At 41.2% G+C, this 21,621-nt stretch overlaps 1 protein-coding gene across 1 annotated transcript in view; it reads right to left on the minus strand.

Moving 5' to 3' along the window:
• Window positions 1–21,327, minus strand: part of LOC111144098 (fragile histidine triad) — a 1,461,119-nt gene extending 1,439,792 nt beyond the window's left edge. Inside the window, exon 1 of the mRNA XM_022498223.1 lies at window positions 21,199–21,327. The gene's annotated coding sequence lies outside the window, so the exon portion shown is untranslated. The remainder of the gene's footprint in view (window positions 1–21,198) is intronic.
• Window positions 21,328–21,621: the final 294 nt, after the last annotated feature.

The following is a 21,621-nucleotide window of genomic DNA, read 5'->3' on the forward strand; positions in this document are numbered from 1 at the left end:
CACACACACGCACAAGCAACTATTGTTAAAAGTATTGTTCCCATAACCCCTTTTTCAGCTTCTGACCGATCAGCCAACAAAAGTTTATTAAGTATCTACTATGAGTCAGACACCAAGGTAGGTAGAGTGTTGAAAAGAGACAGCCCCTGCCTTGCAAAGTTTACAGTCTGGGGTAAAGGACAAATATTAACAAAGAGATTGAAATTGATGTAATGAAATACAAGGTACTGAGGGACTTATTAAATAACTAACCAAGTCTTATGGCTTAGAGTGACTTTCCCTGTGGAAGAGATATTTAAGATAAAGTGTCAAGTAGAATTAGTAGCCAGGTAAGAGGTGAGGCGGAAGAGTTCCCAGCAGAGGACCTTTGTCTTCAAAATGTTTCCTTTCCAAGAAACCAAGGCATCAAGATGCAGTAGAAAGTATAATGGAATACAGGAAGCCATGAAGTCCACCACTGGGAGCTAGTATCTTTTCATTATTTTAACCCCTAGCTAAAAAAAAAAAAAAAAAAAAAAATTAATTAAAAGAAACACTTTAAAAAGCACTGGTATACCTCAGTCCTATCTTGCCATGTAAGGGCAAAAGTTATCATAACCACATCTTCTTGCTGATCTAAACACTAAGGTAGATATTACTTTTAAAAGAAATCTAATTGATCTTGACTGTTCTGGTTAAAACCCATGGGTTATTTTAAAAAACACGTTTTGACAGCAGTGAAACTTGCAGCACATACAACACCAAGAGCATAAATTTGTTCAGGGTAGAAGAACATGAAAATTAACACAAGCAGTGGTAAATGTGATATATCAAAAAAAAAAAAAAAAGACTACCAATGACCTGCCCCAAAAGTAGAAATTAAGAACAAAAAGGTTCTCTTCTCTAATACTTGGTCATGAAAATCCTGATCTGTTTTTGGGGGGAAAAAAAAAACCTGCTTTGGATCATTTATAGTTCTTACAGCACACAACTTTTTTCCATGGGTTTACCAAATTGGAATGGAGAGGGAAAACTGAATTTATTCATGAGTATGCTGCCCTTTCCACTAAACCCCAAAGTGTGATGTCTGGACTGTTCTTTCCAATCTCAAAATGCATCCCCAGAATCCAGAATCAATCAAAACTGCATTTAACTAAGGGCTGAATTTGGCCCTAAAAAACTCAGTGACTGATTGGGGCTACTAGTATAGGGAGTTTGCTGTTGTTGTTGTTTTATGTCCTTATCTAGTAATTACCAGCAATGAATTTAGCAGTTGCTCCAAAATGAACACAAGCCAGGGCTACTTTTATTTGTTTGTTTGTTTGTTTGATATTAGTTTAAGGTGTACAATATAATGATTCAACAATTCTATACATTACTCAGTGCTCATCATGATAAGTGTACCCTTAATCCCCTTCACCTATTTCACCCATCCCCCACCACCTCCCCTCTGCTAACTAATCAATTTGTTCTCTATAATTAACAGTCTATTTCTCGGTTTGTCTCTTTTTTCTTTGTTTGCTTGTTTTGTTTCTTAAATTCCACATATGAGTGAGAGGTATTTGTCTTTCTCTGACTGACTTACTCCACTTAGCATTATATCCTCCAGATCCACTCATGTTGTTGTAAATGGCAAGATTTCATTCCCTTTTATGGCTGAGTAATATTCTATTGTGAATATATACCACATCTTCTTTATCCATTCATCTATCAATAGACAGTTCTGTTCCTTACATAATTTAGCAAAATATCATGCTGCAATAAACATAGGGGTGCATATATCTTTTTGAATTAGCATTTTCATATTCTTTGGGAAGATACCCAGTAGTTGAATTACTAGATCATATGATAATTCTATTTTTAGTTTTTTGAGGATCTTCCATACAATTTTTTACAGTGGCTGTACCAGTTTGCATTCCCAAAAACAGTTCACGAGCATTCCTTTTTCTCCAACTCCTCACAACTAGGAATACTTTACAAAAAATACTGTATGCAAACCATGAGAATCCTGTTACTTAGATCCTATCTAGAGTTCATTCTGGAAGGCATATTTTAAGAGAAATACTGGCCAAGTTAGAAAGTACCTACAGGAGGGTAACAAGAATGGTAGAGGTTTCTGAACTTCACACAAGGGACAACTGAAGTACCTGGGGAGGTTCAACCCAGAGGAAAGTAGAAAGAGACACGAAACCTGCCTTCGTATAGTCAGTGTATCACTCACTGATGAAGACGTTCCATTTGAGCATTTCCTCTGCACTGTACAAGGCACTGTGCAGGACAATAAAGCGGCAACACTGAGCAAGAAAGCCCCTTTCTTTTATCATTTGGAAGAGAAAATAGCCTTTTTCTGTGGCGCTTCCCAGGACACAATAGAGCAGAGCACAGGTTCAGGAATCTGAGCACTAAAATCAAAGTCTCTGGTGACCCCCAAAGAAAGATGTCTTTGTCAAGCAGAAGAGGAAAAGACACAGAGAAGGCCACGTGAAGGAAATAGAACCACAAGCCGAAGAATGCCTGGGGCCCCCAGAAGCTGGAAGAGGCAAGGAAGGATTCTTCCCTAGAGCTTTTTGAAGGAGGACACAACGGGCCAGAACTGTGACATGAAATTCCTTAAAAAGTACACACCATAGAGGAAGGGAGGGAAAAATGAGACAAGACAAAACCAGAGAGGGAAACAAACTATAAGAGACTCTTCATCTCAGGAAACAAACTGAGGGTTGCTGTTGGGTGACTTGGGGAGGGAGAGGGTAGCTAGGGGATGGACACTGGGGAGGGTGTGTGCTATGGTGAGTGCTGTGAATTCTGTAAGCCTGATGATTCACAGACCTGTACCCCTGAAACAAATAATACATGATATATTAAAAAAAAAAAAAAAGTACACAGCACATTATTTCCTATGGGAGCCACCATCCCTTGAATAAGAATGGAGGAGTTGTTCTTTACCCAAAGTAGGAAATGAAATATCTCACAAGCCAAGCTAGGGGGGCCAATGGGTCTTCAAAGAGGAGAAACCTACCTTTATAATTCTCTCCCTCCTTGGATTCAGAATACTTCAGACCCTGCCAACTACACCCTGGGAGGCAAAGTCAAAATGAGCAGCAGCCCAGGCAGTAGGGCTAGGAAATTAAGATATAGCTGCCTGCTCCTATTAGTGGCATTGCCGCAGGGCCAGAATACCACAGTTCATTTGGGCCTGGTTTGGCTGAAAAGATACGAGTTTCAAATAAGGCCAGACAGGAGAATAGATAAACAAAACTATGGAGTATTCACATAACAGAACATTATATAGCAGTCAAACCAAATAAAGTGAAGTACAGAATGGTGTATATTGCATGTCCCTTTTTTTGTAAAAAAAGGAAGAAAAGTAATTTAGATGCATATTTTCCTATGTACATTAAAAAATACCAAAAAAGTTCAAAAGAAACTAATCAAAGTGACTACCCTAAGGGAAATGGGGCAGAGATAGGGGTATGGGCACAAGAGCAGCAAAACTTTATATATTTTTCTATTGTTTTGATTTTTTTAACCAGATGAATATATTACCTGCTCAGAAAAAAAATTTTAAGTCTACTGAAAAATTTTTAAAAAACCCTAAAACAAGGTTATAACAATTCACATTGTGGGAAGTAGTATAAAATGCTTCAAACAAAGAGGGCACTTTGATGATACACATCAAGGACTTCATAACTGGACCTTGGACCCAGTGATTTCACTTCTGAAAGGAATTTATCTAAGGAAATATTGAGAGATTTGTATACACAAACGCAGAGGGATGTTCACTACAGAATTGTCATAGTTAAAAATTTTTAAAAGTCCACATGTGAAATTATAGAGAATCAGTCAAAGAAATTATGAAACATTCAAATAATTGAGTGTTATGCAGCTGTTAAAAATTATACTCTAAAACAAATAATTGGCGATACAGAAAAATATTCATAGCGTATTTTTGAAATCATTCATTAATTTTTCAGTAAAATTTGTAAAGCTTCTACCAGGTGCTAGGCATGAAGATGGATGCTGATTAAAAAGGCCATTTATGAGGCAGTCCATCAAAGGGTAATCCCACTTTTTTGAGCACTTATAACTAAACTAGAAGGATAAACACCAAAATGAGAGCCGTGATTACCTCCTGGTGACAAGATTATGGGCGAAATACATTTTCTATAATGATCATACATTACTTCTGCAATAAGGGGGGGGGAAGCATCACTTTTTAAAATCAGGCTAACTCCTAGGATCAAGAATGTATCACTTCCATTTCTTTTCTCTCACCCCTCCCTGATTCCCTAAATGCATGCCTAACGTCTGCTTCAACTGCATCATCCTGTGACCAGTAAGAAAAAGCCAAGAACACTGTAGATACATTCTTGACATCTCTGAGCTGCTGAACTAGAGCCACAGCCAGCCTCCCTACCCCACCCCACCACCCACCCCTCAAATTCCCATACATCTAGGTCTCTTCTTCTGGGGAAGAAATAATCTTCTGCTTTTTTGAGCCACTGTGAGTCAGCGTTTTCTGTTACTTGCAGCTGGAAGCATTCTGAGCCAACAAGGTAATAGACTAACTAATAAAGGCCATGTGAAGACCGGGCCTGGCAGTCCAACATGTTTATTTTGATCACTGAGTCCAGCCTGAAGAGTGACAATAATGATCCCACCAGCTTCTGGCTCTGTGGTCTTCTCTGACATCCCTGGGAAACAGAACCCAGCAGAAGCCATTAGTGGGGAGTCTGGGTGCACAGGGAGCATTACCTGCAGTGAAGTGTGGAAAGACTAAGGAACTACTCCTACAACTTACAATATGACCCAGCATTTCCCCTTCTGAGAGTGTGGCCCAAGAAAAGAATCATGGATGTCATGATGCATCCATGCAAATATTCTTCAGTAATATATATCAGAAATCGAGGTGGGAAAAGCCTAATGCTAAACAATTGGAATAGGATGAAAAATAATCGCAGGTTCCACGAGTGGAGTACTTTGCAGTCATTAATGGCATGGGAACACACACACAGTACAGTGATGAGTGAAAAACAGGTAACAAAGCTATATGTGAAGTATGGTCCCAATTTTAAAAACTAACAGAATAAATAAATATACATAGGCAATAAAAAAAGGATAAAAAGCATATTCACTTATATTGGTAGTTCTATCATGAGGGGGTGGAATGGCAATGTCATTTTATTTTTTGAGTATTTTTTTTAAATCTTCTAAAATAAATTATTTTCTTATGCAGTTGGTAAGAAGTGTTTTTTTTTTTTTGTTTTTTTTTTAAATACCTCTTCTCATAGAATAATTTGGGCCCTCTGACCAAGATGCTGGTGTCATGAACGCCAACTTAGTCTAATATCTGCCTGCAGATCCAAAGGCGTTAACAAGAAATAATTTATATTTCTGTTTTAAAAACAGACCGACACAAACAGCAGTAAGCCAAGATACAGAAAAAGATAAAGAAATTTTAGGTTTCCAAGTGAACTTGTATTATATAAATGCAGTATGTTTTCTTTAATTCCATAAATACAGTTGTGATGCTGCCAATTTGAGAAAAATATTGATGTTTCCTTAAATAAGTCTAGTCTATATTGAAATTCATTCCCCTACATGAAATGGAATTATCTTGGAAACAATAAAAATGAATGCTGACTTGTGTCTTTGATAAAAAGCAAGTCACTTACATCCTTGTCTTGATCCATTAGACTTCATTATACAGCAACAGTAGCTATCGTGGAGGTCTGACCTTCCTACCATCTGAGGAAGGCAGCTAGCAGAGCACAAGCTCCTGAATCACATGACCTGGGTCCTCATTCCCAGCCCTACTACTTGCCAGGAGGGTGTCCTTAAGCACTTACTTAACCTCTCAGTTTCAGTTTTCTCATGCGTAAATGGAGATGGTAAGAGTATCTACCTCATAGAGTTGTCCTGAAGATGAAATGAGAGAATCCACACAAAGGTCTTAGTTTCAGTCCTGAACCACAGTAATCTGATAAAAAGTAAACTCTCTTCTAACTTAGTTTCAACCTATATTTGAAGATAGATCATGGACCCGAAACATTAGATGCCTTTTGTTTTGCTTTGTTTTGTTTTACTTCTAACAAAATATTTTTAAATTTATTATAAAGTATATAACTGTTCAAATCAAATGGCAATACATAGCTTTTAGGAAAAAAAAAATCTCTTGCCTCGTTTCTCTCTATTTCCCAGCTGTCATCCCCAGAGGTATCTGCATTCAACCATTTTAGTTATCTTCTGTTCTCCCCATTCTCCCACTAGAGATCTGTCTCTTTTCCAGTTTTATTGAGAAATAACTGACATACAGCGTTGTATAAGCTTAACATATGCAGTATGACGGTTGGATTTACATATATTGAGAAATAATTATCATAACAGGTTTAGTTAACAACCATCCTGTCAGATACATACAATAAAGAGAAAAGAAAAAAAAAATTCTCCTTGTGATGAGAACTCCTAGGATCTAGGCTCTTACCTTCCATGTATAACACTCAGCAGTGTTAGTGCCAGTGATCCTGCTATCCATGTTGGCCCTAGGACTTAGTTGTCTTATAACTAACTGGTAGCTTGTACCTTTTGACCACTTTCTTCCAATTCCTTCCCCCGCTCCCTTTACCCCCTGCCTCTGGTAACCACAGACCTGATCTCATCCTATGAGTTTAGTTTAGGGTTTTGTTTTTGTTTTTGTCTTTAGATTTCACAAATATGTGAGATCAAACAGTATTTCTCTGTTTCTGTCTGACTTATTTCTTAGCATTATGCCCTCAAGGTCCAACCATTCTCATTTTTTATGGCTGAATAATATTCCTGTGTGTGTGTGTGTGTGTGTGTGTGTGTGTGTGTACCACAACTTTTTTATCCATTCACCCATCAATGGACACTTACATTGTCTCTATATTTTGGCTACTGTAAATAATGCTGCTATGAACACATGGAGGTGCAGATATCCTCTCCAGTTACTGGTTTCATTGCCTTTGTATTTATGGAACATGATTTTGAAGAGGCTCCAGTATACTATTTTAAAGACCCTTGTTGGATATAGATACTTGACTTTGAAATACAGATTTGACATCATTTATTTAATGTTCCCTAGGTTAAAGGAGATGCTTAGAGAAAATGGTGGATCTTTTAGACCACCAAAAATCTCCTTCAGAATGTGCATCAGAGAAGTTAACTACTCTCATTTGCCCTGTCCTATCTTATTCTTTACAAAAAAGCATTACTTCACTCTATGTATTGCAACTAATAATAAAAATGAGAGCTAAAATCATCACTAACATATGTATGGTACTTATTGTATACCAGGAAGTGTCCTACGTATTTTCTGTATTATCTCATTCTCATGATTAACTAGTGAGGTACAGTCTTATTATTCCCATTTTTTTAGATGAGAAAACTGAGGCACAAAGAGACGGAGAAGTTCTGAGTCCAGATATAAACATAATTAATAATAATAATAATATAATAATAACATAATATGACAATAATAACAACACAGCAATGGATCTCCAAACATCATTATCTCTTGTGCTTCTGACAACCTCATACTATTCCTAATAATGAATAAGAAACTAAGAACTAAAGTAAATTAGCTAAGGTGAGATATGAGTTTGTCTGGCCCCAACACCAGCCACTCCAAGGAACCGCCCCTCTGCAGAGGGAACAAAGAAGGGCTTAGCCTATTCCTGAAGCTCTCCACTGGGGTTATAAGATGTTGGAGAGGCACAGGACTTGAGAATTATCAGATCCAAGCCCCTCTTTATACAGGTGTGGAAAGGGAGGTCAAGACTTGCATAAGGCAGTGAGAGCCACAACGAAAACCCAGGGCTCCTGACTCCCTACACCACATCCTTATAGTGACACAATAAGGTCCTGTCACCCCAAGTCAGCCACACCAGACACTGTGAAAGCAGCAGAGGGAAAGCCTGACCACCTCACAGTGATGGCACCAGCCTGTTGTCTCTCCCACTGTTCCCTGTTGACTCCAGGGACTACTGCGCAGGCTTCTGGCACATTCAGAACTGGGAAGGGGAAAGAAGCCTGGGGAAGGAATCCACAGCCAAAACAGGAAGTTCCCAGTGCCTTTCATGATCTACCAAGTGCCACTTCCAGTATGTCTCCTGAAGTCAAACTGGAGATCTGGAGAAGGAGAGGGACTCTGGGACACATGGGTCTCTGTTGCAGACACAAGACACAAAACAGCCCAAGTCTTTGAGAATGTGATTGGAATAAGCAAGTCCCCTGAATCTTTTCCGACTAAATGCATACCTTTACTAGTTTTTATGATGGATAAAAATAATTAAACTGTCCCATGGAGAAATTTTTTTTTAAAACAGAGTTTTGGAGGTGTCCAATTAAAATTCATTCAGTATTATGTAATCCTTCAAATACAACGGTTGTTTACTCTGCTTTGATTTCTAAGCTTTCCTTTGATGACAAATATTAATATTTATCATTTTTCTGATGTTGGACTAATGAGAATCTTAAGTGTTTATGAGAAGGCATTTAAATATTACAGTACGGTAGATGTGTTTGTTTTCTGATTTATATTCCTCTGTCTTGAACATCAACCAGCATTTACTTTTTTGTGTGCTGAATCCTGGGTTGATGTTCATCAACATTTCCACCAAACTTTATACAGCCAGAACTGATGGCCTCTACATTTATTTGATGACCAAAGAGAATATGACAGTCCACCAAATAACACAGCACGACAGGAAAGACGTCGCTCTGATTTTCAAAGTGAAAACTGGCCCCCACGTGTAATGACCAGCCAGCAAGAGTAGATGGAGCCACCTTCCTGGTTTAATCAAGGTGATATTTATTGAGTGCTGACCACACGTCAGGCACTGTGCTTCACATCCACCGTCTCACTGGATCCGCACAACCCAGAGCTAAATAGTATTATCGTCTGCATTTTACAGAAAAGAGAGATGCAGAGAGGTTGAGAACTTTGCTTAAGATTATACAGCTAATGAGAAGCAGACAAGAGTCCGTCCTCAGAGCCAAAGTAGGCTCTTCTCTCAGCTCCCTTCCTAGGAGCCCCTTCTTGACTCCCAGCATTATCTGTACAGCATAAATGGCCATCTGCATGGAGCAGCAGCCTTCAAGGCAACCTAGACTTTCAGATCTTGACGGTAATGATGAGACATAACATTCTGTCCTCCACAGGCCATGCGCTGCTTTATGCACAGAGACAGGGCAAGGAACCAGTACCATCCATGCTCCCTGAAGTCCAGGCCCTCAGGGAGCAAACTTCTAAAGAGGGAAGATAAACAATAGTAACACAGTAAACAAGGCACTCTCTCCATGAAGGGGAGGAAATGGGCGGCTGTACAAAAATCCAAGAAATGGTAAGAGGAGCTAAAGTCCAGGACTTCAGCAGATTTTACCTACCCATGCCCCCCATGCAACCAAGACTTGGCTAACTGAAGAAGTAATGGAGCAGAGCCCAGAAGTAGGACAACAGTGCGAAGTTCAACATCAATTTTTTAGTTAGGGACCAGGTGCTGGGGCATCAGCAAAATAGCCACCACTCCTGCCTTCACTGAGCTTACAGTCAGAGGAAGAGAGCACTGATCAAAAATTAGAGGTTAAGCAAAAGCTGTAAAAAAGTAGAAGTTAAGGAAGCTAAAGACACAGGAACTAACCTAAAGAGGACTAAGAAAAAAGGTCATCATTCTGCTTCTGACTCCATCTGTGACCAAGAGCAAGTCACTTCCTCTCTCTAAAACCACGTCTCCAAATTTGTAAATACAAGGGACAAGACTGGGTGAATCTCAACAAACTTCCTTCAACCTGCCTTCCAACCTAAAAAATTGTATCTTATCTCTTCTTCTACCCATCAACAGACCCCAAACTGCTCTTCTTCCTTTCTTTTTCTCTTTTTTTCTATTCCTCTGCACCCCAAAGCAAGGGCTCTGTTCTTGATTTTCATTGCCACATGGCAGAGGGGTCAGTTCAGGAGGGAGATGAGCCTGCTAGCCCATCAGAGCCGGAAGTGGGTGTAGCAAACGCTCTGAAATGAAAAGGGACCGAGTTCTACACATGGAACCTAGTATCCAGAGAGAGAGTTAATAGGTAAAAGAGAAGCCTATGGAGATGGCAGGCATTAGGCAAGCACCAGCTGGGACCATAACTAACGTTTTGACAAGAGGGAAAGAAAAAGAAGTCAGGAGGCAGGTGCTCAGAGCAATGGGTCAACAGAAGGAAGGTCTGGACAGCAAAAAGCAAGCCTCTGACCACAGTACTGGGATTCAGGGACAGAGCCATCACCCAGACAATATAATCCAGGCTCCATACTTTGATCTCCAGGCCCTACACTGACAGGCCAACCTCACACAGTGCCAGCCCCTCTTCAGTCTCTATGGTCTACCACAGAGGCCTTCTTTTATCCCTTTGAGCATGTCAGGCTCTTTCCCTAAATAAGACCTGGGTACAGGCTATTCCTTCTGCCTAGAATACCACTTCACTAGTTCTTCATATGGCTGCCTCCCACTCATCCTTTACTTAGGTCTCAGCTCAAATATCAGCTCCTCCTCTCTGGCTACCCCACCCCCTTTTAGTATCACAGTACCTTCAACTCTTCCTTCCCAGTACTCAGCATCTTAGAATTGCATTTGTTGGCTTGAGCATTGTCCATCTCCTCCACTGGACTCCTGAGAGCAGTGACTGTGCCTGCCTTGTTCACCAGCATAGAACCACAGCTAGCACAGTGCCTGACATACAAAAGGCCTCAGTAAATGCTTCCCAAATGAATACATAGCTATGAGCAAGGGAATGACTCACACGCAGTAAGAACTGGCAAGAATATAGTTGGAGATTAGGTTCAGACACTGGGATATTAGGCAGGTCAGAGATTGTCCAGGCAGGAGCCCAGTAAGCTCCATGGTCAGAGTAAGCAACAGCATCAACTAGGATTTGCTAGGGGACCTGTTACCAGGCGTCATTCCACATTCCACCTGCCTGCTGACCTTAACTTCCAGGTATGACCTACTTCCCAATCCTGGGCCCACTGTCCACTTAACCTGCCACTGGTGTGGGCAGTTCCTACCAGACCAAGAGAGTCTCAGAGAAACCTGGCCAATGCCAAGTAACAGAAGCTGCTGTGCAGACCCTCAAATCCAGTGATTAGTATTATAATCATGAGAGTAAGTAATACATGCCAACAGCTTTATACATACAGCCTTATTCAATCCTCACAGCATCCATAGTTAGCAACCACTGTAACCCCCAATTTAAAGGTGAAGAAACAGACTTAATCAAGAAACCTACCCATGGCCCCACATCTGCTAACTGGTAAATCCACATGCCTCAGTTTATAGATCTGGATCTCTGAGCTCAAAAATAATAAGTGTAAAATATAATAGCAATAATAAAAATAAAAGCAAACACTTCCTAAGAAATTACTATATGAGAGGTGCTGTACTAATATTTTATATAGATTATCCCACTGTATTCATACCCACCTATGAGGTATGTATGACTATGTCCATTCTGGAGAAGAAAAGAAAATTCTTCAAAGCAAAACAGCTTGCCCAAGATCACCCTCAGCCTGTAACAGAGTGACATATGTATTTGTGAACTCTAAACAATCCTATTCATGACATTAAAACAGAATGGAAACATAGTAGGAACCATAAAGAACTAGAATCTTGATTTCCAAGCGTGGCCCATGGACCAGCAGCATCTGCATCACCTGGGAGCTTGTAAGAAATGGCAGAAGCTTCTGGCCTCACCAGGAAGTTTGGGTACAGTTCCAACCAGTGCCCAACCCACAGTATTTGGACCCAGCCGTTTCATCTGTGCTAAAAGCCAAACACAGCTAATTCTTCTAGGCCAAGGAAGTATTGGCTGGTTGCCCCTTGGAAGTTCAAGAGCCTAGAGGAAACTGTAGCTTAGAAGAAGCTTTTTGCCCTGCTCCGAGGAGCCAAGAGAGCGCCCCAGCTACAGATTTCATTGGACACTGGCTAAGAGCTGCTCCGTCAGCAGATTCCAGCTACTGCAATGCTCAAGTGCAGGGCCCACCTGTTGTTTTGGTACAGGATCCCTTCTCTTTGAAGGTTCCAACACCTCCCATTGATCAGGGTGGCCTATCAGTGTTAACAACCAGGCAAGCCGTGCACAGCACAACTCTGGAGGACACCATTCACAGACGTATTTGTCAAAACAAAAAATGTCCCACCTCCCCCTCCCCCCAACTCAACCACCTTTTTTGTTGTCATACCTCTTCACAGGCTCTGCAGGTCTTTCTACCTCTTGGTTGCTTTTTCCTGCCCACCTTAGGATCACTACCTCTCCATCACCAGCTTCATTCCTGGAAGAACCTGAACAGGAATTGCACGGTTTCCAGGGTTGAGAGAAACAACCTTACTCCAGCAGGTTCCAGCCCCCCTCCACTGCCTGTCCGCTGGGCTCCAAGCACAGACATGCTTCCAGCATCGTTTAAATGTCTTCTGGCATAACCACGCAGGTACCGTCCTGCTTTAATGTGTAGACTTAAGACAGCATTGAGTTCTGGGTTTTTTTTGGGTTTTGTTTTTTTTCCCAAAAATGAAGGCACAGGAAGAAGACTTTAAGTCTTGCAGAAAATGAAATTTTGTTCTTACCATATACCGCACACTTCAGTGATTAAATGACTGCAGACAATACTCTCCTCCAAACTGTGCCCAACTAAAATATGCGTGCATTAAACCTCATGAGGGAGTACTGATACTTCCACATTATCTATGATGGGTTTTAGCTCCAATAGCTGTGGGTCTGAGAAGCTGCAAAATACACTGAATTTTAATGGAAATCTGATTATTAATAAAAAGAGGTAAATCCATAATAAGGAACACTAATAAACACATAAATAGACTCAGAAAGAGTCTTTAAGTTCCATAATATCTCAATGTGGGCCTTTTGCAAACCTCTTAGCCAGTTTCTCACTTTTCTCTTCTATTCCTACTTATACAACATTAAAAGAAAACCTTGGCCTATGTACAAAATATCCATAAAATATGTAATTTTTTAACTTTATTTTAAACTCTCCAACAAAAACAGCTTTTCCCACTCTCTTAATAGAGAGAAACTCTATTAAACTCTATTAAGTCAACACAGTAGAAAAATAAAACTAGTACATTGTGAAATGACTTCCTAGTGGGTAAAAAAAGCTGAGGAAAGGCTGAAAAACAAAATTATGGTGCAGGGTAAGAGAAATTCAGGCCAAGACTGCTCCTGGATGCTGGATAGAAGGTTTTAAATATGAATATTCAGATACAAACAAACCTAAGGACATACATTTTCTATAAGGAAAAAGAAACTTTTAAAAGGAAAGGGTTCCCATATGTTATGGATAATCCAGCAAATAAAAGACACTTAACCAAATTAGCCTAATTATTCTGCCATGAAATGGAGGGTGAGGGTAACTATAAAAAATTTAAAAGGAAACCAATATTTATAATAGGCAGCCTCTCTAGAAGCATTCATTTCAGGCTACTGAATTAGAACACAGGAATGTTACTGGTTAAGTCCCATACTGTGCATGGAACTTACTGAATCTAAAAAAAAAAAAAAATTTCTTTTAATAAAAATTTTAAAAATGTTACTGGTTAAAATGGGTTGTAGTTTATCTGAAAAACAGTTTAAACCTTTACAGTAATGAAGCCACAGCTCATGAAAGCATGTAACTCAGTTTCTTTCTTTTGAACATAGTTTTAATGGGTTAATAGTATTTTTTTTCAGCTATGAAGAATAAAACAAACTAAATTATCAAGCAGAGAAATACAGCCTGAAACAAAATTGAGAATCCTGACTAAAGTGAGCACTCCTAGAGATACCAGGCCACAGGGGGACAGAAGGGTGCACTATATCACTTCAAAGAAAACCCAGGATACAACCTATAGTTAGTTCATCAAATTCCCGGAAAGCTTTGTGACAAGGCTTATCATCTCTTTCACGACCAAAGACTTCAAAATGCTACTTTCTAGATATTTCTCTCCCTGCAAAGACCTTTCACCTGTTAGATTGTACCTGATTCATTTCATGATGTTCTGTTGTTAGAATCAGTGGTTCTCATTCCTAAATGCACTTCAGAATCACATGGGAAATTTAAAAAGGAAAATACCAATACCTACCTCCCCTCCGCACTCTGAATCAATTTCTCTGGATGGGACCAGCCCCTGATAACTTGAACTTGTAGCAAGGACTGAGAACCACTGGTTGAAAAGCAATCCAAACAGGTTAAAATTATGTAAAGAAGGAGGCACTATAATTGGGCTTAAATAAATCTACATGAGGAGGCAAAGTGCCTCAAATTCCCATCATAATCAGATAGAAGATGGTACTTTAAGGATCCCAGGGTTTTTTCCCATCAAATTTAAACTGTCTCAATTACACAGGAGAGATATATCCAGTTGCCCATAATACTCAAGTTTTTACCAAGAACTGAACAAGTTCAGCATTTCATACTTGAGATAAAAACAAAAACAGTACAATTAAAAGTGATCTATTCCAGAGGTGCCTAAGTGGCTCAGTCAGTTAAGCAACTGACTCTTGATTTTGGCTCAGGTCATGATCTCAGGGTTGTGAGATCGGACCCTGCGCCAGGCTCCACCCTAGGCATGGAGCCTGCTTAAGATTCTCTCTCTCCCTCTCCTTCTTCCTCTCTTCCCCCTCTCCCTCCCAAAAAAAAAAAAAAAAAAAAAAAAAAAAGTGATCTATTCCACCTAGTATTCAAAATATGACAAAAAAAAAAAGGTAACATGGAGCAGGGTGCATGAAGTTGCCAGATTTATTAACAATAATAAGAATAAATTCAAAGCTACCATTTCTTGAGTGCTAGCTATTGTGTTACCTCAATGAAAACTCAAAACGCCATTCTACAATAGGAATTATTATCTCCATTTCACAGATAATAAGGAAACTGAGGCTTCTTGAGACTAGGACACTCTCCCCAGAGTCACACTGTAAGTGGCTGGTAGAAGAAGCAAGACTAGAATCCAGGCCTGTGACTCCCTGGGGTCCATTCTCTGAACCACTACCATCTCTCATCTAGATGGCCCAAGAGTCTCCTCAGCACATGCCCCTCAAAGTACAGTCCACAGGCCAGCAGCATCAGCCTGTTAGAAATCCCGAACCTCTGGTCCATTCTAGATGCACTGAATCAGAACCCGCAGCTTAAGATCTGCAGGACATTTATATGCACTTAAAAAACACAGGCCTACTTGGACAATTCTCTCTCACAAACTCATCATCTTGACTGCATCCATGCTTTTAAAAACTAAATCCTATCATTTCGTTTCCCCCGTGAAGACTGTTTTGTTGTGTGTGTGTGTGTGTGTGTTTTAAGATTGTATGTATTTGATAGCGAGATAGAAAGACAGCACAAGTAGGCAGAGCCTCAGGCAGAGGCAGAGGGAGAAGCACGCTCTCCGCTGAGCAGGAAACCTGACATGAGGCTCAGTCCAAGGACCCTGGGATCATGACCTAAGCGTAAGGCAGATGCTTAACCTACTGAGCCACCCCGGAGCCCCCCCCCCCCCCCCCCCCAGTTAAGGCTGTTAAGTGGTTTCCCAAATGCCCTTGGAATGAAGTCTAGAATGCCTTTACAGTACAGGTAACCAGACTTTGCATAATATCGCTGGTGCTTGCCTATGCAGCCCGATTCCTCCCCCATGTCTCCCCTCCCATGATTTTTATACCCCAGACACAGAGATCAGCTTCCACTCATCAAATCCCAATATCCTCCTCTTCCTTTCCTACATTCTTCCCTCCCTTTCCTCCTTTCTGCCTTCCTGCTTTTCTTCTTTCCTCTAAGCTCTTCCCTGCCTAAAACTAACCACCACCAACCACTGTGACCAACCCATGTCAGCCACATTCACTGCTGTATCCCCCATGCAGAGCAGTGCAGTGCCTGGCACAGAGCTGGAGCAGGATAAATGCACTGAGTAAGGACGTGCTTTGGCTACTGAGAGCTTCCGCTGATCCCTTTGCCCATCTGCTTTTTGCTCTTTTCCATCTTTCCTTCCCTGTCCTTTACACCACCTCTCTTCTCTCACTCACCTCCTTATCAGTAACCTCATGGCTGTTGCAGTTGTCAGACTGAGAGAGACACCCTGCCACGCTCACATGTCCATTGCCCTGGGGTTATTCACCAACAGGGTTATGACTATTTCACTTTAACCCTGAGACACCTGGAATAGGCCCAGTACTTTCCAGAAGTAGAGAGAAGGCCCCACCAACAGAGGCAGGCCACTTTTCAATATGAGATTCAATACAGAGATGGAACCATAGATCAGGGACCTCTCAGTGGGCAACAAAAAGTCAAAAGCTTCACCATTTCTCTACACACACAGAGTAACACTGCGCTGACAAGATCGATTATCAAAGCTGTGGATAACTTCACACTTTAAATGGGATGGCCAACATTGCTATTCTAAGAAACCAAATGGCAAATCCTTTTATAAAACAGATAACTTCCTCAAGTTAAATGGTGAATAAATGTGATATATCTTCATATATTATTTACATTAATAATAAAAATAAGAGCTACTATTCGTCTATTGAATACAAGCTACTGAATGCCTGACAACACACTCAAAGTTTTAAAAACACTAAAATTAACCAGTCAGAAAATGACAGGTGTTGGTGAGGATGTGGAGAAAGGGTAACTCTCCTACATTGTTGGTGGGGATGCAAACTGGTGCATACACTCTGGAAAACAGCATGGAGGTTCCTCAAAAAGTTGAAAATAGAGCTACCCTATGACCCAGCAATTGCATTACTGGTTATTTACTCTAAGATGCAAATGTAGTGATCCAGGGGCACCTGGGTGGCCCCGTGGGTTAAGCCTCTGCCTTCGGCTCAGGTCATGATTTCAGGGTCCTGGGATCGAGGCCTGCATTGGGCGCTCTGCTCTCAGTGGGGAGCCTGCTTCCCCCTCTTTCTCTGCAGGCCTCTCTGCCTACTTGTGATCTCTCTCTGTCAAATAAATAAATAAAATCTTTGAATAAAAAAAAAAATGTAGTGATCCAGGGGCATGTGCACCTGAATGTTTATAGCAGCAATGTCTACAATAGCCAAACTATGGAAAGAACCTAGATGTCCATCAACAGATGAATGGATAAAGAAGATGTGGTACATATATACAATGGAATACTATGCAACCATCAAAACCCCCCAAATCTTGCCATTTGCAATGATGTGGATGGAACTAGAAGGTATTATGCTAAGCAAAATAAGTCAGTCAAAGAAAGACATTTATCATATGATATCATTGATACAAGGAATTCAAGAAACAAGACAGAAGATCATAGGGGAAGGGAAGGGAAAATGAAACAAGATGAAACCAGAGAGGGAGACAAATCATAAAAGACTCAATCTCAGGAAACAAACTGAGGGTTGTTGGAGGGGAGGGGGGTTGGAGGGATGGGTGGCTGGGAGATGTACATTGGGGAGGATATGTGCTATGGTGAGTGCTGTGAATTTTAAGACTGATGAATAACAGACCTGTACCCCTGAAGCAAATAATACATTATACGTCAATTAAAAAAATGAAATAAGACAGAAAATAACAAATAAATAAATAACTATCTTATTTAATCTGTATCCTCACTTTATGAGGGAGAAATGCTTATTATTCCTCTTTTATAGAAAAAGCCAATGGCTAAGTAACCTGCCTCTTAGGGCAGGGCTGAGATTTAAATCATAGGTCTCCAGACTACCACTCTCTATGGTTTCTTTGCCATGTTTTGCTATTTGGATCACTTTCTCATCTGAGAAATCACAGATATGAACATTCCCAAAGAAACAGCCCCTTGGAAGATGACCTCAAAGGCTGAGATTTTTCTTCGCAATATAGACATTGAAAGGAAAGCAACCTGCGACATCTTATATTTCAAAGCATTTCTATCTTAAAAGAGATTCCAGAAAAAGATGTGGGAACAGAGCTTAGGGATGCTTATGAATGCAACTACATAAATATTTTTTCAGTATCTACCAGTGGTCAGGCATGTGCTGAAACCTGAATGATCAGACTGTTAGCTGAGAGACAGGGCAGGGGGCTACAGGAGGGGATAGGGAGAACATCTCCCATAGTGACTGTTTCAGGAATGTTTAGCCAATAATTTACAAAATGTTACTTTATTATCTAACTACATAGAAAGAAGCTTTCACACACAGGAGATGAGTTATCTCCTTTATTACCTGTAAATACATAATTGAAAGGGACAATGTATCTTCTAAAATAGAAGTTTTACATAATTCAAACAACTCGTGTGTTCCTTTCTGATATCCCATATTAGAGGGTCAGACTGTAACTTATATGAATTCAAACACAGTGTCAGATTTTGTTCTTAAGGGTCTGAAAGACCAAAAGAGAAAAAATCACTGGGAGCCAAAACAAGATATTCCCAAAATATAAAGGGAGCAATTAAAGCCACACATATATACAAATAAAGACAGGAGTATAGAAACATTTCCTAAAGCATTCCATCAAACATTTACAGAGATAAGGATAGGAAGAGAACATCAAGTAAAAGAAATCATGAACCTGAAAGGTCAAATACATTACCACAAGGCCTCCAGAAACCTGTCTCCTTGCAGAAAGGGCATGAGATGAAGACCATGGATCCCTCTCCTCAGGTCCTTCTAGCCCTAACCCATTAACTACTTTAATCCATGTGGCCCCTGCACCTGAAGAGATACGAGCATATAAAGATGCTCAAAAAACTTTTGTTGAATTGTTGAAACATTACAACCTTACAAATAATATGAAAAGAGGCTTTACAACAATTTACAACAATTGGTTCTTTGTGGCCTACAAAGAACAAATTATAAGAGAAACCATTATCTAAACAGTTTCATATCTGGTGCTCCTTCTACCTGACTGCTGGTAGAATGAAAATAACCCTGGACTTGGAAATAAGACACTTGGGTCTAGTCTCATCTCTGACACAAACCAACTGTGTGACCTTGGGCAAAAGGCCTTACCACCTGGGCCAGTTTCCTAACCTCTAAAATAAAGGTATTAAAAAGCTATATATAGCTAACATTTATGGAACATTTACTATATGCCAGGAACTGTTATAAGATCTTTGCCTTAAATGTAAATGATCTCAAAGGTTTTTGCAGCTCTAACATTTAGTCTGACTACGGAGGAAACATGGTATGATGGAAAGATTCCAAATTCTGTACTCAGAAACACTGGACTCCCTCCCCCTCTGTTAGGTGGGGTCTTTGGGGTTTGGGGGGGTTGTTTTTCCTTTTTGACAGAGAGAGTGAGCACAAGCAGGGGATGTGGGAGAGGGAGAAGCAGGCTCCCCACTGAGCAAGGAGCCTGATGTGGGGCTGCATCCCAGGACCCTGGAATCATGACCTGAGCTGAAGGCAGATGCTCAACCAACTGAGCCTCACAGGTGCCCTAGGTGGGGTCTTTTCTTAAGCAGAGACTGTTAAAACAGATAGGATTACTGAGTACGTCTATTCCCTAGCTGAGTTAATTTGGACAAGTTGCTTAACCTTAGTTGCTTAACTAAAACTTTTAGTTTTCTAATATGTGAAAAGCATATAAAATGGTTATGTCTCTCATATAGTTTTTTGAGAGGATTAAATTAAAACTGTAATATATATTAATAATACACATTATTTTATTATTTTATTTTATTACTAGATGTGTGACCGAGGACAAATCAACTTCTCAAGGTTTTTCCTCATCTACAGATGGGAGATACGGTGTTATGAAAAGAAGTAATGTGAACATTCTGTAAAAAGTCTAGTGTTGCTGCGTTTGAAAGCATGCATAGTCCCTAACACTTGGAAAAGTATATTCAATTCTCCCCTAACACTTGTAACAGCATATACAATCCATGACAACGACGACAACCATAATAAACGAGATCTTTACTAGACATATCTCTCCACTCCCAACAACAAAAGAGTTTTCCTGAACATCTTTCTAGTGCAGGCTCACAGCAGGTGGACACAGAGGCTGGCTGCCAAGAACGCAGGGCCACATGGAAGTTGTAGTTCCCAGTCAAAGAGCTGATCCACAAAACGGCCTAAGTGAGACTTCAACTCCCAGGAGACACTTCGCCGCACCAAATGGCACGCTGGGAGATAGAGTACCGGCCCTCCGGGAAACACGCAGCGGGACTCCAACTCCCAGACGCCTCCGCTACGTGGGATGCCGGTGGTAAAATGGAGCCGGAGAGGGATCGTTCAGACACACCCGGCTTCACAGGTGCGACTAGGGGCTTTTAGTAATCCCAGGCCCAGCACAGGTCAGAGCCTTTCTACAACAACCCCTGGGATCATTTTCTGCTGGTCCCCGCACATATCTTGAGGGATCCGGAGTAATAAAGTAGTAAGTTTGCAAGTGGCAGACTTTCACAAACAAGACCTCATTTAGCTTTCAGCTCCAGCTGAAAGCATCCTTGGGCCACCTGGCCAGAGATCTTTAAGCTCTTTTTTCCAAGATAAAATACTGTGAGTGGCTGGTCCAAGGTCATACACCAGATGGAGAATTTGATCCTAGAGAGGAGGCTCCAACTCCGGTTCCACTAACCAGACTCCTCTCTCCAAACCCCCTCCCCTAGCGTTACACGATTTACCTTTAAAATCCCCGCATATTTTTATATAAAACTGTATTAATCCATAAAATAGCCCAAACGAGTTTGGACTCATTGAGTTACCCCACCATAAAGCATTCAGTGCTTTTTAAAATGTTTTTAAAGTATCAAATGTAAGATTCCCTCCCAAAATATTGCCTTCCCTCTACCTACTTGGCTCCTTTTTGGGGCACGTGTTCAGCCTCCTCCCCCTCCCTTTCGGGAACCCAGCGCTGGGTGTTTGACACAGTTCTGTTGGGGCAGCGATTCCTGCTACTTGCCTAGGACACTGGCAAACCTTGCAAAAGCGGCCAGTGCCAACTACACCACTAGGTCTGGGTGCTGGGGCGTCGCTGGAACCGCTGGAGTGGCCCCATGCCTCAGTTTACCCCTTATGCAGCAGATGAGGGAAGGGTTAGAGTTAGGGCTGTTGGTCAGAATGGGTCCTGCAAGTTCAGGGGGTGGGAGGGTCCTCCGGGCAGACACACCACCACCCCCTCCCCAAGGAGCTGTGCGACCCAGACCCCGCCCCACTGGACTGTGGGTATACAGACCAGACGCGCGTGGAAATCAAGACCCGCACCCCAGAAACACTCTTCTACTGGGGTTTGCCCCCTGCCCCTACCTTCCAAGATCTTGGCAGCTGGGAAGTGAAAGGCAGAGGGAGGGAGCGCGGGGCACGGCGCCTGGGCATGTGCCCACTGGGGAGGCGGCCTGAGGGAACCGGGAACTGGAGGGCAAAAGTCCCGCGACGGGACGGAGAAGGTACTACAATTCCCAGATGGCGCCGCGGCGGGGGCGGGATCTAAGATGGCCGCTGGCCTGAGGACAGAAGCGAGGGCCAATAGGCATAAAGTATGAGCCTACACCAGGCCAATCAGAAGCTATAATGGCAATAACTCCGATACAGGGGTGAGAAAGATTGTTTCAGGAGAGCCGCTGAGGTGAGGATCCCTTGGGAAAGGGATTTTTGTAATAAATCTTTTTTTTCCAAGTGGTTAAAAGAAATAAAATTCTTCAGGCTATGCTGCTTTTTTACCTCCTTATT

The sequence above is a fragment of the Enhydra lutris genome, unplaced genomic scaffold (assembly GCF_002288905.1).
Source record: "Enhydra lutris kenyoni isolate GAN:26980312 unplaced genomic scaffold, ASM228890v2 scaffoldscaffold10, whole genome shotgun sequence".
NCBI classification, from domain to species: Eukaryota; Metazoa; Chordata; class Mammalia; order Carnivora; family Mustelidae; genus Enhydra; species Enhydra lutris.